This window comes from Schistocerca piceifrons, chromosome X (assembly GCF_021461385.2).
Source record: "Schistocerca piceifrons isolate TAMUIC-IGC-003096 chromosome X, iqSchPice1.1, whole genome shotgun sequence".
Lineage (NCBI taxonomy): Eukaryota > Metazoa > Arthropoda > Insecta > Orthoptera > Acrididae > Schistocerca > Schistocerca piceifrons.
Window position 1 is genome coordinate 553,600,382 of NC_060149.1, and position 15,170 is coordinate 553,615,551.

At 39.8% G+C, this 15,170-nt stretch overlaps 1 protein-coding gene across 3 annotated transcripts in view; it reads right to left on the bottom strand.

The window, feature by feature from the left end:
* Nucleotides 1-15,170, bottom strand: part of LOC124721331 (syntaxin-binding protein 5) — a 1,049,372-nt gene that overhangs the window by 510,898 nt on the left and 523,304 nt on the right. The window lies entirely within an intron of this gene.

The following is a 15,170-nucleotide window of genomic DNA, read 5'->3' on the forward strand; positions in this document are numbered from 1 at the left end:
CTTAGAAAATATTAAAATGGTGTGACCAAGCAAAGTTATTAGGCTAAGTACAACTTTCCAATTTCGAACTTCTTCATGCGATCGCCTTAACAAGATTTAATTTTCTGCTTGTTAGAATGCTTAGGATGAATCTCCTAGAGAGTGTAAACATCACTCTTGGCACATAAGAAAGCCGAAAAACTTCTTTGCTCTGTTAGCACTGACAACACTGCGCTAAGGCCGCTGCTCTCGGTCGCTAAAAGAAGGCCGCCGGCTACTGTATTGTTCTAGGTGAATGGTAATGCCTTAAATTTGGTATTCTCGGCACACTCTTGACACAGTGGATCTCGGAATGTTGAAGTCCCTACAGATTTCCGAAAGGGAATGTCCCATGCTTCTAGCTCCAACCATCATTCCACGTTCGACGTCTGTTAATCCCCGTCATGTGTCGTAAATCTTTCACACGAATCATCTGAGTACAAATTACAGCTCCGCCAATGCACTGCCCTGTAATACCTTGTGTGCACGATAATGGTGCCACCTGAAGATGTGCATATCGCATCCCCTGACTTTTATCACCTCAGTTTATGAAATTGTGAAAATTATGAATGGTGGTGAAAGTATATGCTCTGAATCGAGGAGTGGTCACGTGACAGAAACTTTAAATAAGCATGCAGGGCAGATCTCATAGTCTTCCATCTGTCGTCTCCCGCCTTGTGTCTGGAGTTTTTTGGTGAGGTATTATCGTCTTGCTTTCGTCTACAGTCTGTTACGTGAAGGGCAGTATGTACGCCGCAAATGTTAGTTTCGTATAGCGGGATAGTGTGATAACCTGTAAATCTCGGAGCTCTGAGTTCAGTCTTCAGAGGCAGTTTAGTTAGTAACGATATCTCACTTGAGCGACTTCAGCATCTACTCTATGTCACTGCAGTTGAGTACTTGTACAGAGGTATGGTTTTATAGATTTATGTTGTGATGGACTTGAAATGATTTAGTGAGAAGAGTATTGATGGCTATAAAATTTAGATTCACTGCGAATGATAAAGCTCATGCTAGCTAACGTTAAGATATAGTTCATGTTTTCGAGAGTTTATAATATCCATGTACTTATAATTTAGATCATGCTGCCAGGTGTAAATGCTATTTCTGCACAAAGTAATTCCAACTTTTGCATTGCGAGATATACTGAACGGTTATTCAATGAGTTATTTGTGTGTGACCACCATCCGGATGCGTTGTGCACTTCTGAGAAATGAAAGGGATTTATATCAAAGTTAAAATCAATGTCTTTTTAGTATTATTATTATTATTATTATTATTATTATTAGGGATTTCAATCAACTGATTTAACGTCAGTTCATTTTCATGAAACTATTCGCTAATGTGTGTCACTGCTGATTTACGTTTTTTATATAAATATTATTATGTTGAGCTGTTACGCTACAAAACGACGGTGCACGGTCAACCCCTATTGATGATAGCCACGCTCAAAGTTAATGGCCTCACTTTGCACGGACTTTGGAGGAACTTAGCCTATTACTGCGCCCTAATTAATTGTATCGGATAGGATACACGACGTAAGGAGTAGGACCAAGACCACAGGAGTAACATCGTAATTACCTTGAGAAGTTGCCACTGATTTACGCGATTAATTTTTTTTTTCCTAGGTCGACACAAATACTATATTCGTTCACGTTTTTACTCCAGCTTCATTATAAGAACAAAAAATCCTTTACGGATCCACTGCTATTTCTAAATCAAAATTTATTTTCATCGAGAAAGCTTAGATTGATTTCTAAATCTATCTGTACTACTGTATAATGATATGTCGTTGTTTAACATTGTTACCAATAATCTCGAGAAGTACATGACCTAATTATTTCAAATTTTTACACGATACACTAATAAACATTCGGACAAACATAGTCCATATATTTGTTTAAACGAAAAATTTCATGTTTGCTGTTAAAAATGGCTTCGATACAGAAGATGCTGTGCTGTGAAAATGTGCGGTTTAGTTTGCTTTCCAGGAAAGTTATATTTATGGCTTATCGGCTCATGATTAGAATATTGCTACGGAATCTCAATCGTCTGAAACGTAGAATGTAGTTCCGTTACAAATAGGTCCTAATGTTTTGTAACTAACCACACTGCTGTCTAACAATCCGCCCTTTCTCATTCGCTTGGAGTTTTTCATACGGTTGTGAAACTCATGCCGGGAACTCCCTGTCGCAGCGTAGCAAACATTCTGGTTCCGATCATACTTGAACGATTTTGTGACTTCTTTATATGGTGTGTGGTCTAAAACGGCAGTTATATGAGCTAATATGGTCTGGCACTTTTTTTTTTAATTGCTTGAAAGAAAGAGCTTTTTCGTTAGTGTGTGAAGTATTTGTTTTTCCGGACTGCACTTATATTTTAAAGTACCCCGCTTTACCTGATGAGACAGTAGAAGTATCGCGTCCCTTACATTGTTGCCATAAGGCGCGATTGTGACACTACAGGTCCGGATATCAACGGAAGCGTAGTGCGTGGTACAGTTTTGTGGTTCAGTTATGTTCTATTTTAAGTGTTCTTGTGTTAATTTTCAGTAACAATGGAGATCCACAGTGATTCTGATATTGAAGCAGGCCCTTTTACTCTGAAAAAAAAGTACAGTAAGAATTAGCAAGAGGGAACAGTGTTATAGACGGTCGTAAGACAATATTGTGGACTATAAAGACCGGTTGTCTTCAGATCTATCTCGGAAGCAAAGGGCAAAGGACATTTATGTCAGCATGCCAATATATAAAAAGACAAAACGAAAATCATGGGTTTTTTACCTGCTGTTCACAGTACTTCACACTTTTCCAGCAAAGTGACTTGTGTTATTAGAGTTCGCAAGTCAGCGCATCCAGCACATATATTTTTGTTTTGTTTTTGCTGACACAATAAACCGTTCAATGCTATGGAACATTTGCAATGCGTCATTAAACAAGTATTTTCCGGTTTTTCTACTACCAAAATAATGCCAGTCAACCAGATTAAAAACACAGCAATAATTACAAACATCACTCCACAAGTATCAGTAAGAGGAACTGACAAAATTCGTTCACCGAAAACTTTTATCTTAGCTGATGAATCCATCGATACAAGAGCTACGAATTGTTGCAGCGTTGTAGATAGGTATTTTGGGTTGGGTTGTTTGGGGGAAGAGACCAAACAGCGAGGTCATCGGTGTCATCGGATTAGGGAAGGATGGGGAAGGAAGTCGGCCGTGCCCTTTCAAAGGAACCATCCCGGCATTTGCCTGGAGCGACTTAGGGAAATCACGGAAAACCTAAATCAGGATGGCAGGACGCGAGATGGAAGCGTCGTCAGGTATTTTGACAAAGACATAAAAAGAATAGTGACGATGTTTTGTGAACTGGGTAACATTTTTGTACATGAAGAATATGACGAAACTGAAGACAGTGCTACAAGTGAAAACTTGTTTCATTGTACCATTAACACTTTTTGAGAGCATAAAATTCCCCCTGAAAAAATTATTGGGTTGTATCTGCTGGGCCCAATGTAATAACAGGCTCAAGAAACTTTCTGACTGCTCACGTCAGTCAAATATATTCAGATATTGTGGTGATTAAGCGTGTGTGTGTGTGTGTGTGTGTGTGTGTGTGTGTGTGTGTTGGGATGCACCATTCAATGTATCTGCGCATTAAGTAAGCATCCAGATGTCTGACCTATTACTGTGGAGATCTGATCCAGATATCTAAGTGTATGTAAGCTACCTAGCCTTTGCAGAGCAGTATCAATACGTCAACATGTTACTGCTTTACACCGATCTGAAGCAGCGTGCAGAAATGACGCCAGATGCCTAACAGAGGCAAAGTTTCCTGATAGTGAAAAGAGACATTCACTTTCCAGTATTAATTTCTGGACGAAACATTAAACTGTCTTTTTTGTAAATAGTGGAGCACAGTTGTGCAGATTCCGATTGACATGTTTAGTTATGTTCAGTCTATAATTGCAACAGGCTTTTTGCTTAAAATTAACTTTGTACAGTCTATCTGCTCTCAATATCGGCAAGGTGAAATGAATGGACGTAATGGGAATTAAATCAATAAATATGAAATGAAAAAATAGCAGTGAAATCACGCTCACAAATGCTTAGCTACAACGTGATGTCAATGTAGTCAATTTATTTGATTCACATTCCTTGTGGCAGGCTAAGTCACGGTCTCCCATCATATCTGTTCCTCTGGTGCCTACTGCAGAATGAAAAACAAGTTTGTTCAGATGTAACAGGAGGAATAACAGTGCCAATGAAAGTCTGAGTGGAGCTCAAAGCACTGTTCACGATGGCCAAATGGTCAAGACGACTGCTCACGAAAAGCACGAAATTAGGATTCTAATTCCAGTCTGGCACATATTTTTTATGTTACTACACCAGTACATTGATCAAGCAGTAAAGGAACTGCTGTTTCGAGGCCTTGCACCTACTGAGCCAGAAACCAACAACACAGACGCGTCATGCAGGCACGGACCTCGCAGGGGACTGCTCTTCAGACGATAGACGAGGTACGGTTGCGTTCTGCCCAGCCATCAGGTGGCAACCCAAGCTCCACCGTATGTCACTGTGTCACTGACCAGCAGACATTTTCTTCAACGAGCACCACGTAATCAAATGTAGTATCTACGGTATCCTGGTGCCCGGGCTACACTCGGGCAGTTCACTCTGAATGAGTTTCCTGGGCAAGGATCCGATTGTAAAAATATTCCTATGATAAAGATCTCAATCCGGAGCTACGACGACGATGATGATGCCGTCCACGTCGACCTTCGCCTACAGGAGCTCCCAAATATGGACCTACACCATTCGTGGCCTCTTACACAGAAGAGAAGTGGCTTCCTACACTGTGACCAGCCGTTGCATTTTGTAATATTCCTCTGTTTTTCCTTCAGCAATACACCGGACTTCAGCTTTTGCGCGCTCCTTTAGGACTTTGTGGCACGCTTAGTGTACGGGCATTGGAATTTGGAACTTTCAATTTACTGTGACATTTACAGGCCTTCAGCCTTGACGTATTATTACCGTTCTTTCAATATTCAAAAAAGTGTCTTGTTTTCTATTATTATGTTGCAAAGTAACTCCGCCATAAAAGATTTTTATGCGTGTTTTAACGAATTTCATTTTATACCCCGGTAGTTTTACTATGCCGCCTCCGGCGGTCACATTAGAAGCCATAAAAAAATTTGAAGAAGCAATCAAAGTTCAGGGAGAAAAATGAAAACTGTGAGGTTTACCGATGACAAATTTGTGGTGTCGTCCATTGTTACACACACCACGCCAGGCAATCAATACCGATATTCAAAAATTGCTCTGAGCACTATGGGACTTAACATCTGAGGTCATCAGTCCCCTAGAACTTAGAACTACTTAAACCTAACCAACCTAAAGACAACACATACGTCCATGCCCGAGGCAGGATTCGAACCTGCGACCGTAGTGGTTGCGCTGTTCCAGACTGTAGCGCCTAGAACCGCTCGGCCACCCTGGCCGGCAATATCGATATTCAACAGATGGCAATAAGAGCAAGTGCCCGTACAGATAACCACAGGCCAGCCGAGCGGTGCGGTGCGGTGCGACCAGCTTCCAATAGAAGACTATAGAGAGGACAACGCAGCCAGGTAGCGCATTCAGTGGGGACCTCCGCGACGCTATTTACATACAGCGGCGAGAGTCTGGACTCAGTCTTGTGTTAGTCCTTGAGCCAGCTTCCTGGAGTTCTTGCAACACTTCAGTTACTGTGTTCCTAATATACGTCAACTGGTTGGACTTCCAACTGCTCCAAAAATTATTTATGGATTGGACTCCACTGCAGTACAAGCCACCAAGAGTAGAGTGCTCACGTACCCCGTCCCTGTATTGTCACAGATTTAAGTATACTTCTGTATTAAAGCTGCGTGTGTTCCCATAACCCATGTCCTGTCTGTCTACCTGCAGGGGGGGGGGAGGGGGTCCTCTCTCACAGCTGTGGAGCTGGACACAAATTCTGTCAGAGACAGTACAGAACTTAGAAGAACACTGTATCTGAATAGGTAGTGTCTTGAAAGGAGGATATGAGATGAACGTCAACGAAAGTGAACAAGGGCAACGGGATGCAGACAAATCAGTTGATACGGAGGCAATTAGATTACGAAATGAGACTCTGAAGTGGTAGATGAGTTTTGCGAATTGGGCAGCAAAATAACTGATGATGGTCGAACTAAGGAAGATATAAAATGCACACTAGCTATAGCGAGGAAAGCAACTATAAAAAAAAAGAGTAACTTGATATTATCTAACATAAATTTAAGCGTTAGGAAGTCTTCTCTGAAGATATTTGTATAAAGTGTAGCCTTTTACATTAGTGAAGGAGAGAATAGAATCGTTTGAATTGTGGTACTACAGATAGGTAGATCGAATATCTAATGAGGTACTGATCCAAAATGGGGAGTGAAAGGCATCGGCTGAAAGGACATATCCTGAGGCATCAAGCAGTCATCAATTTAGTATTGGAGGGAAGTGTATGGGGGAAAACTGTAGAGAGAGACCAAGAGATGAAGACAGTAAGCAGGTTGAAATAGAAGTGGGTTTCAGTAGTTACTCGGAGATGAAGAGGCTTACGCAAGATAGACTAGCGTGGAAAGCTCCATCAAACCTGAAGAAGAAGAAGAAGAAAATCAACATGCACCTGTGTTTCGTGACATCTACCGGATGGTAACATGGCACTGACCTGTTCGTAACACGCATATCATCAACACTGCGCAAAGAATTGTGCTACGGTCGTTTACGAGACTAATGTTTGGATGATGGCATTGGCCGTTCTGCTAATGATAGCTTACTACTAATTGCCTTCCGTCTCATTTGCACGATTCTTTCAACGAGCTACTCCTTTCTATGGGGTCAACGTCTACAGCACAAGATATAAAATTGCTTCTAGTTTGTCTCTGAACTCTGACTTAATGAACTCAACGTCGTGGATTACACAAATTTCCCATAAAATTTCGTATTTTTGGTATTTAGTAAACATTTTGTGCAGGACAGTGTATACTAAAAAACACGCTAAGATTGACTCTGAATTAGTTTGCAGGTGATGATGGGAACGTAGTTCAACAGATGGTACAGCACCCGTTTGAAACTGCTGAGAGAAATGATTTTGTAAAATGTTCGTCCGATACAATGACGGATAGTTTTGTTTGTTGAAAGTTTAACATAATATATGCTACTATACTAGACCATTCAACCTTTATTTTGACAAAATAAAACATGGTGGAAGATTGTTCAACTTACATCACTGTCGTGGTTTTGTAGCCACAGCACTGTATTTTAACGCTTTCGTTTAAACCTAAGCGAAATTTAGTAGCAAGTCCATATTAAACGAACACTTATGGATTCAGCGAGCTTAACCTTGTATTTATAAAGCATCTTCCGGCTTCAATCAAACTGCTGGTATTATGCAGAAAACCGGTTCCTGTGAGTAGGCATATTGTATTATGTGTGCTATTATGGCATGTACTTTCTGGATATGACAGGCTAGGGGAGTGTTTTGTCTCTTTAATTGCGGATATAGAGTAGCAAACACAAATATGTATGTGGCTGCTACCGTACTGTCTTGACACTTATTGACACAGCTCTTATTTCCAGCATAAACTTCCGTACGCTTTCAGAAGAGCTCAGACGAAACGCATGTGACTAAAAAGTTTAATCGCGCAGTGTTTTTTTCTTCCAGAATAGCCATTCCGTTTCCTACAACCGCAAATTAGCTGTAATGTAACGATAACAAACAGTCGTACGTCCTTTTAAGTAAGTCGGGATAGCGGTTATCGCTAAAACAACCACTTTTCGGTTATATCGTTTTTTTCGGACAACAGTTTAACTTGTCTGTTAAAACCGTTCAAAATAATGTTTTATTCCTGTCATTTCCTGTAATAAATGAGGAATTGAACAAAGATTAAAAAAAATTGATTCTCTCAGTTTCAAGGTACATAGAATCAGTATATTAAGTAGGCAAATAAAAGGAGACTTAGTCCGTCCACCGTTCGTTGCTTTTCTCTAAAAACTGGTAAGTGGCTGAACACTGAAAAATCTCCAGTATTCTCCCATTGATTCTAATTTTTGAGACTTTGCTCAGAGATCATGTTGTAATCGGTGACCATACCACTATGTATTGTGGCATCACGAATAGTCAGTGCCAATGTATGAAAACTGAGGTTGAAGAACTCGTGTTAATTTCTCTGTTTAGAAGGGCTACAAGCAGATAAAGGCACGTTATGTGCACACAGACAACTGATCAGCTACATTCTATTTTTCTTGTATGCTATGAATGTCAAGACTGGTTAAGTTTTTAAATTATTACTGTTACCACAATTTCATTCCTCTTTATTATTTCATAAAAATGACATACAAACCTTGAATCTTTTACAGGAAATGAAGCATTGTAGTTCATTGCTATGTCACTTCGTAAAAATATTTTTCGGCCAGGGTTGGTGCCATTCTGCAATACAGTGGCTGCCCAGCAACAACAAGGAGAAACTACCGTATAGACCAGGTGAGAGCAAATCTGGCACACTGCAGGTACACGCGTACCTTAAGCCACGACACACGGCAACAGGGACATTTCTATTCCATCAATGCTGCACCAATTCATATGCCACGTGTTTTTCCTCGTTTCTGTCGACATTGTTATTAAAATAGCGCTGATCGCTTTCCCCATTTTCTATAATAATGCAACAGTTCGAGCCAATGCAAATTTTACGAATAAAAATTACTTCCTTTTTAGAAAAAAAGGTTTATTTAAAAACTAAAAAAATTTTTGTTCATCGAGATCAAACAAATTCCAAAAAAACCGGTTATTTAAAACTAAAATAACGGTATCGGTTTTAATGATCGGTTTTTCCCATCCCTTTAAGTAAATAAGGGGTAACACGTCACATTTGACGAAAACTACTTTAAACAGCGAAATTCTCATCAATATTTTGTATTCGATTTCACTGTCTTGTCATTATACTCATGCCTTCGTGTGTATTTAATTGATGCACGTACACTATTCGAAACTGTACGGCTGCACCTGTAAAAAAAAAGAAAAACGAAGTATGATGATCATTCTGCTACTTGAGTTCTCACCTGACTTATCTCAGATACATCGCGTGTGGTGTGTTAATGCTTTACAATTGATCAGCAAGAGTCAAATGCTGTGTAAATAAGCTATTTCAGCAAAAAGAATTTCAATGATGACGCAACTTTTTTTTCTTTTTACAGGATGAATATACCGTATATGTTATTTTTTGATGTATTTTGAATCATTTAAATACAGTGGACATTTCACATAAAACGCTTGTGTTCGCAGTTAGTTCAAAAGTGAAGTGGGAACTACAGGAAAGTGATAGAGAGGACAAAGTCCATTTGGAGAAAAGGGCAGGGGAGCTCAGTATGCACAGGCAGACACCTCATTAGCTGGAGTCTGCACTCTGTGGTAATGACAGATCGAGATAAGGCATACAGGGTCCACTGCGAATGGTCGGCGCAATACATTTTCCACCTCCGTACGCAGTTACCATCTCCGCTCAAACTCAATAATATTAGACCGACTCCACTGAATGTTAATGAGCCGCTCGACATTAAAGCAGAACCGCTCAGCCATGGAGTAGGCGGACGTGCCACTTTTAAGACGCATGCCGTTCGCGATGAAGCGCCAAGAAAGGCACACAATTTTTAAGGCTTGTAAATTGAGTATTTAAATGGATACCACCACGGCTTTGCCTGTCTTTCCTGCCGTTATCTGTCGCTTAAATTACAGAAGTATACTGCGACGGATAGTTTACAATGCAGTGCGCAACTTTATAACAGTCACGAGAAGATAATGCAGATTCAACAATAAACAAAGTTATCGAAAAAAGTACTTTGAAATAAAACCAATGTATGTATGTCAGTAAGAAAAACAGTTGCATAAATACACCCACAAAAAACGGTAAATTACTGTATATAACACAAAACCAATATTGTAAAAAACCTGTGTGCGTCATCAGAAACAAATAGCTTTCTAAGTGAAAGAAAACGTATCCCAGTACAAAATTTTACTGCATTAAATTTCCTGCAAATGTGGTCTTTTCATGTTTTCTGTAAGACTAATCGTTTGCAGAAATCGAGAGAATATGAAAATCTCACATGTGGTTTTTGAAGTCGACACAGTTTGCATAAAACACGTAGGTAGGGTCAGCTGAACCGCCCTGTGTATCTGACACAGTTCAAGGGCCCACAACTAGAACTATGTAGCAAGCATAGGAAGTTGAGTAAAACAGGGCAGAAAGAGAATGAATCTCCGTTAAGAAAAGTAACAGAAAGATAGCCATACTTCCATGAATTCAAGTGAAAAGGATTGAAAGAAAAGGAGAATTTCCCCAATTTAGATAGTCACACAGCCACAGTTTGTTGACTTGTGATCACTGTCGTGAGAGCATACGTCGAGTTTACATTGTTTAAATTAACTCATTGTTGCAGTTGTGAGAGTTTGTTGCTGTAGTAGTGTTTAAATCAGTTGCGTGACACACGAATCTCTCTTATTTTCGAACAACAAAATTATTGCGAACAACGTATTTTTAGTAATAAACCTTAATTTATTATATCACTTATTATTTCCAAACCCTTTCACTATAGAATTATTGTTTATAACAAAACTGAATCTCTCCCAATGATGCACAGACCTTGAATGAAGAGGCCTGTGAAACTGAACTAGTTATATGGGATGATAAGGCGGAGCAGCAGCTCGAATCTTATTGGTCCAGAGAGCATGGACTTGGGTTACCCGTCATTTCAAGGTGCTCTCATTAGTTCAATAGTTTCCCACTGATTTTATTAAACGTGACCAGTACCGAGTTACGTCATGACCTAGTCCACTTGCCTAAGGTGGGTTGGTAGTGAGGGGTTTCGTCTAAGTGACCTTGATAAATTCCCCAGAGGGAGGGGAGGGACCTTGAATACATACCGCACAAGCGTGTAACCCGACATGAGAAGTACTTTTAAGTGACCTTGAGATAGATCGTTATCTGGCTAGAACATACCCGTAACCTACTGCTTACCACCGGAAGTGTCCCCCTTAAAAACGAGGTATCTGTCCCTTTAAATCCCGTTATCTTGAGGTGACCGTCCCTTTAAATCTAGAACCCGTCCTGATATCCTAATCCCCACACTAAACAGATAAGTGAGCGCTCTCCTGGAACACAATCTAGATTTAATTTAACAGGAAACGCTATTCATGTGACCACAGACCACACAACTATTTCCATCGTCACAAGTTTTGATGACTTCTATATAAAAAGACGATGTTGTTGGTAAATATACGGCCACAGCTCCCTATTTAAGCAATGAGCTACATATTCGGATATCGTTTTACCTTCCTCAGTATAATCCTCCTATGTTGGAGACGGCTCCTTAATCCGCTTCATAGGGCGGAAAGCTGCTGACTTCGCCAGTTTTGCGTGATGCATGAAACTTGAAACACCTTACCTTCTATTATTGATTTCGTCCTGATTCGTCCAATTTTGGCTTGTTTTACAGATAGCACCACGCCGGCAACACTACCCTTTAAAAATATACCGACCTGAATCACTTCTACGCATTCTACACATGAAGTCAGCTGAGTAATTACGTCTAATTATCTCACATCCGTAATACCATGAGACGACTGATTGTCCTGCTAGGTTAGGACGGAACGATAGGGAATGGGAAGGTCACAGACCATACCCCACTCAAAGGAACCATCATGGCCTCTTTCTCGATCGATTAAGCGATTTACGGAATACACGGAATATATCTCAAGGGTGGGCGGGGGTGAGTGGCTGAGTTGTAGTTGATGCTATTGCATTATATGAAATGAGAATTGATTTGCAACTCTAGCAGCATGTTGTGGTACAGCATAGATCGTCCCAAAGTGTGATTGGATGACCTGTGTCAGTTACGAACTTTATACTTCTTTTAAAAAATTTGTTTGTAGAACTTTGTGATGAAACGCGTTAATGTTTTTCCTTAGAAACTGTATGTGACTGCTGATGCTCCCAGTGAAAGCATTTCCGTGTTTCAATAACTTTCAGGGGAACCAGACCACACGACCGCCATAAGCTGCATCGTCAGTGAGACTGATTGTGTAGGTGGATAATCTGTATGGATTAACAACCTTTTTTCTACGCTGTAGCTGAAACGGCTAATTTCTGGACGAGTAATTCGGTAAGGATGGTTCAAGCTCATTTTACAACAAGATCTTGTGTACTCCAAATAAATATTTTAAGTATACATTTTGCTTTCTCTTTGCATGGTGCTGCCAGAACTGCTTTATCTAACGCTTGTTTTAAATGTGATGCTTCACTAGCGCAATGTGACGATGTATTAACGTTCTAAGACAATACTTACAATGTTTTATATCTCGTGGCAGTCGCAAACAAAAATCGTCGACGTAACTGAAAAAAGGGTATTTCATAAATAATGCCTATCTGGCTCTTGTTAACAGATTCTCTCTGGAATCTAAAGTGGAGAAGATTATGAAAGTTCTCATCAAAATAAAGGATTTCTTCAGCACGGCCCGCTCTCCCGCATCTGAGAGGGGGACGCTGCTTCAAGTTAGAATAAAGCCCATCGAAGGACGTTCATAAATGCCTGTCGCCGATATTAATCCAGCGGAAAATGTATTCCCTATTCATTCCTCAAGCGGTAAAAGTGTACGAAAACTTTTCCATCGCGGGCGATTGTCGTTCTATACGGCTATGGAAATCCCATTTTCCATTAACGGCCTTTGTTTTCTTCTTAATCCTTCGCGAAGTAACACAAAGTTCTATTTTTCGCAACTGTTTTACTGCGAACACTTTCCGAAACGATCTCACCAGGGTGGCTGAGAATAATTGACCGCATCTGATCATATGATTAACCATTCAGCTTTGATGTCATTATTACACATAGCTTTTATAGTCACAGTTAGGACTCATTTTGCATAGGAATCAGAGTCCGCGTTAAGCCCTTTATAGAAATGCATTGCTGGTTAAATGGATTTCATTTTGTTTTTCAACTTTCCAGCATAATGTAATACTGTTGACAAATTATTTTGCAAAAAGAAAAAAAAGGACGCATCACGACACGATGGGTATGTGGAACAAAACATACGGAAAGAAATTAATTTGCAGCAACAATGTTATCGCAACCAACAACTCAACTTTAAAACAAAACTTACATACAATGATAAGATGTGTAATAAATAACCACTGCCATTAACACTATATTTTAATTAGTTATTTTCATGTAAACATCAAATGTGTTAACTATTTTCATGATCATACACGAATTTGTACGTAATTTGAGTCTACTGAATCACAGAATACATATGGTGGATTACGACATAAAAAGCTAAATCCGTAAAATCGAGCATACCAGTTAAATATATGGTCGTTGAAAAATATGGTTGCATCCTGAACGAATATGATGCCTGTTCAAAAATTAAATCTTATGATTCAATGGCTTGACATGCGCCGTTAGCTTCTAGACACATACTGTTCGTACGTTGTCGCCTAAAACAAAGTGTAACTACTACTGTTCGTACAAAGAAATGCGAGAGAAGGAAGTACTTTCCTTCTTCGCTTTACGGAGCGGTTGCCGTGTGCAATAACTCTGTAAATTTGTGCAAGATGTGAGAACTCAAGCCTGCATTCTTACGCCGTTTTTTTACGTACTTCATCAGGCTTATCATAATGATTCATAATGCGAAAATCATTGGGCAACATTGAAGCAGGCGCCTTAAAGGACACAGTTTGCACTGTTTTAGAATTGCTATAGACTCTCAGAAATAGTATTATTATCTGATCCAGAATCGAAAGTCGGATAGTAAAGTTAGTGGTACATTTAGGCAAATTTTTAGTGTATGAACCAATAAAGCAATATACAACAAATACGTATACTTTCTCACTTGGAATTTTCAAATGCCCTCTATAATCTGAATCATGGAAGTCATATGAGGAGCAAGAGAATTCATAATGGGATATATCATTCGAAGCAGAAAAGTATGAGCGTTAAAACGTATACCTTAAGAGCTATGACCACTTTTTCAGTAGAACAGATGCTTCACAGTAGCTAAGATGGACACGTGCTCGTCACTCTTAAAGTATGCATTTTACTAGAGAATTTTGCTTCGAATGATTGTTCCTGACATGCACGTGAATATTAACCTTTCCTCCTGGGACACACAAATATAACTCCAACTAAGGTATAGGTTTTTATTTATCTACATATACGTCGGAGCGAAAGGTTCATTTTCAGAGTGTGAAACACCCGATTATCGTTAGACTAAAAAAAAAAAAAAGTTCAGATGTGTGTGAATTCGTAAGGCAGCAAACTGCTGAAGTCATTGGTCCCTAGACTTACACACTGCTTTAACTTAAACTAACTTATGCTAAGAACAACACAAACACTCATGCCCGAGGGAGGACCCGAACATCCGGCGGGAGGGGCCGTGCAGTCTGTGACATGGAGCCTCAAACCGGGACTCAAGCAATACGGAGGAAATTGACCATGGAATAACAGTGGTGTCATTTTCGCATTTTTTCGCTGCCCGTTTTCCAACTAAGTCTTATACAGCTTATCCTTTCTTTTTTAACAGTATAATCTCATTAAGGTGCAAAAGCTTTACGAGGCCATGACAACGCTTCAGTTCAAACTTTTAAATGCTGAACATGGAGTTTTCGCTCCGGAACATGTGTAAGTAAATAAAAGGGGTAACGGGGTGGCGATGCGAAGGGCATCCAGCCAGCCGTTAAACTGACCAGGCCGAACCCGTTAAATAACCCTACCGACCGTGCGGCGATATGAGGCAAAGGCACAAGATGATGATGATGATGATGATGATGATGACGACGACGACTGGGCGTTGTTTAACACTGACCTCTGTCGTCCTAGAAGAGGGGACATTGTTCGGCCCACACGTCCCAAGACATATACTGTCCCAATTCATTTCAACAGCCCATAAAATCCTGACGTCTTATTTCTATATTACAGCTACCGGACTCTTAATGTGCAGTTAATAATACTTTTATATTTCCCTTTGAAATTTTTGAAGTATGTACATATCTTTAGTCAACATTCATTATTTTATAGGAACGTAAAGCGAAATATTTTATTAATTTCTTATTGCTGTTGC